We start from the raw sequence: 3806 nt of genomic DNA on the forward strand, positions 1-3806 counted from the left end.
CTATCATTCAAGCTTAAAGATTATGATCCATCAAGAGAACTTATCCTTCTCTTTGCGCTAAGGTTCCTCCTTCATTCAAATCCAGATCTGCACCATAACCCAATTACCAGTATTCCAGATCTAGCACTTTATCAGATATTCAACTATAATTTAGATAATCCTTTGCCAAATGATCTCCTTCCTCTTTTATAGTCTTAGGCCTTCCACAATACCACGGTCCAAAACCATAATAAACCAATACCACAGACCCAATACTTGGGATCAACACGTCTGACGAGGTACCATGGTCTGAATCCATAGGTTCAAATACCAAGGACTAACTACCACAGACCAAAGGTAAGTTCTCCAACATATACGCGCTTTTCCTTGCATGAAAGTGCGTGTATACGTACACGCACCTTTGAAATGTCTAACCCGCGTGCATACGCGTCTTCGCCTAGATGAAACTGTGTATATGTCATTTCCTTCATTCTGAAAGCCTGAACTGAAAGCCTAAACTGAGATCTGTTACCAAAGAGAGTTGCCATCAAGGACAACACTTGTGCCATAGCTCCAAACCTGTGCCATAATGCCAACACATTCCATTTAATGGGTACTATCTTTTAAAAATTTTAACCAACCAAAAGCCATTTTAATTGGTTTTCTTCGAAGCTGATTGGTTTACCATCATCTCCTACCTTGCCAAACCAAAACTCCACGATTTGTGACCAATACAAGGCCAAAAAACTACCCAAGTTATGAGAGAATATTTGCACAATTTCTACCTGTTACTCAATAGAAAAATCATTAATTTTTCAGGTAATTGCAGTATTTTTCACCCTTCTTTTGCACTCATGGCTTCTAAAAAGAAAGCTAATGTTATGCAAAGCCCCATGCTTCCCCCTATAATTGATTTAGATCATGAGCCTTTAGTTGACCAATACTTCAAAATTGCTGAAACCAATTGTGAGTTCGATATATATGAAATCTACAGTTGGTTAAAATAGAATTTCATTGAGAAAAGTGATGAAATAAATCTCTGGCAGTCCTCCATACCCTAGTTCACCATTCCAGAGATCCATGATTTCCTATATTTTTTTGTATGGTGTCATGATAGGTATATTCCCACTCAAAGAGAGTTAGTTTCTAAAAACAATGAAGTTATCTTTACCATTACTGTTGAGTCAATCAACCAAATATTGTAGATTCAAAACACTGAACCTGTTAGATTCGGTCTTGTCAGTCCTCTGTTAGAGATCAAAACTCTTTCTGCATTTTATGTTTAGGTGTCTCACTCGATTCACTCAATTGCGTTCCGCTAGGGTCATGCCATTGTCTAATGGAAGGGCGTGGTTTTCTCATTCCCATCATGTTTGTATTTGCTGGCTTGTGATTGATCATTAAATTCCATCAGAATTCATCAAACTCAATGTTTCAGTCATTTATAGTCATGGATGGTCTTTGGTCAGCGAAGAGTCTTGTAGAGTTTTTAGGTCTAGGTTTTTGTCGACTGAGTCTGCATGAGAGGTTCCAAAACAGTCTCTATTACAAAATTTCATCATCAAGTAATGCTCAAGAGAGATTCTTCTTCAAAACTCAGTTTTGAAGAAGAAATCATTAAATTTACTTTCAAATATGAAATTATTCAAAGTTTTTCAGTTGAAGATGTTCACATGCGGCCTCACCATCAACCTTTGCCGAAGTTCAACACCACCATCACCTGCAAAAATCAACCAAAAAGCCATTGTTTTATCCAGGAAAATGAGGAGGAAGTTGCTGATAGTGAGCAGGGTGAGAACTGGTTTTCTCTTACAACAGCACAAAGGATCTGTGGGAATACATTTAAGAGTGTTGGGTGTTTGTGACTCCCAATCTCTACTAATGGCTGCAAAAGTTCTAGAGGCAGAGCTAAGTGATAAATGCTTGAAGAACATTTGTCATCTAAAGTCTTCTGGCTCTCCTCTATCATCATTGGATTCAATTGGTAATGATGGATTTCGGGTATTTGTGGTTCATGAAATAATTACTTGTCTTTTAGATATTGCGAGTTCTTTGGGCCAATCAACAGGTTTGGCTTTTGTTGACTGCTCTGCAAGTGATCAGACCGTTGAGTTGCTGTACAAAGTTTTAGATCTTGGTTGCTGTGTCGTTTTAGCAAACAAAAAGCCACTCACAGAAAAAATTGATCTTTATGAGAAGATTGTGTCAAATCGTCGCTGCCTTCGTTATGAGTCAACGGTTGGAGCAAGCTTCCCTATCATATGTTCTTTGGATCGTTTAATAACATCCAGTGATCCTATGCAGTGCATCATGGGTGCTTTAAGTGGTACATTGGGATATGTAATGAGTGAACTACAAGGAGGACACCCCTTCAGTGAAATTTTTCGAGCAGCTAAAATCCTGGGTTACACAGAACCAGATCCACATGATGACCTTAGTGGAATGGATGTGGCAAGGAAGGCTTTGATCCTAGCTCGGTTGCTTGGCTGGCAAATCAACTTGGAGAATGTTGAGGTTGAGAGTCTTTACCCTTCTGAAATGGGACCAGATGCTATGTAAATTGAGGATTTCCTGAATAAAGGCCTTCCAACACTTAATGAGGCAATGGTAGGGAGGATTAAGAATTCTATTTCAAATGGCAATGTTGTTCATTATGTGTGTAAAATTGACAATTCTAGGTGTAAAGTAGGGCTTTTGGAGCTGCCGGAAAATTCTCCAATAGGGCAACTGAAAGGAAACGATAATCTGGTAGAGGTATATGGTTGATGCTACAAGGCACTACCACTGGTTATTCAAGGAGCTGGAGCTGGTAATGACACCATAGTGGTAGGATTTCTAGCGGATATCGTTGATTTATAGGATCTATTTCATTCTTGTGACTAGGTTCCTCTATGTTGTAACTATTTGCTACTCCTTTGAATTGTTTGAAGAAACCTTTGCCATCTTGTACGATGTTTTCATGTGTGAATTTATTTGCAAATCAAACCTCATTTCATAAGAATGGGATAATTGATATCTTAATTTCTTCCATCAGTTCTGTTACAATTTGATCTAGTCAGTTTTGGTGCTAGGCTGAGTGGCACGGCGCACTGGCTAAGTGGCGCGACGCACTGGGAGCGCACAACACATTGGGTGCCTCCACGCAGTGTAGTTTTACATGAGCACGATGCACTAGTGCGGCGCGGTGCATTGGGTATGCTGTGCAGCGCACAGGGCAGACAATCAAATTTTTTATCATTGCTCTACTAAAAATTCAAATCACTCATCTCTGCTCACCCCATGTTGGTTTAGTAATAGGTGTTTGCTGGTATATTGATAAATGTTGATCCTAAATCGGTGTGTGAACTCAGAGTCAAAGCAAGAAAAATTCAGATGCAGTTCTGAAGCTTCGATGGCACAATAGATAAATAAATCTCCCATGAAGGCAAGGTTGCAATGCTTCGATGGAAGAAGGATTCTATGATCTTCGATGGGTATAACGATGTCATGCAAGCATGATCTCGACACTCTGTCTCAGTGAAGTAGGAACACGCTCTATCTTGGCAGCCTTAACTTCACGCAAACGTTGTCCTGACATCCATGTCTCAATGCTCTATCTCAGTAGATGCTCTGTCTCCTCCATAATGATAACAAACGCAGGATCGAGGTCACTGCATACTTGTGATAAAGGATCATGTGACATCTCAGTCACCATCTCTTGATAGCTACGAAACAAACTCTTGAAAATTTGGAACGCAGTTACAATTGAATGCAGTATTTGCCTCAGCACAATGATGGTCTAGAAAATAGACAGACACAACATAATTATAAAGTCTAAGATCTCAGTC

At 39.5% G+C, this 3806-nt stretch overlaps 1 pseudogene; it reads left to right on the forward strand.

Moving 5' to 3' along the window:
* Nucleotides 1-1614: 1614 nt before the first annotated feature.
* On the forward strand, nucleotides 1615-2862 carry LOC149234443 (homoserine dehydrogenase-like; annotated as a pseudogene).
* The last annotated feature ends 944 nt before the right edge of the window (nucleotides 2863-3806 follow it).

Source organism: Pinus tabuliformis, chromosome 8 (genome assembly GCF_031772625.1).
Source record: "Pinus tabuliformis cultivar Carrire ecotype Pingquan chromosome 8, CPIR1, whole genome shotgun sequence".
NCBI lineage: Eukaryota > Viridiplantae > Streptophyta > Pinopsida > Pinales > Pinaceae > Pinus > Pinus tabuliformis.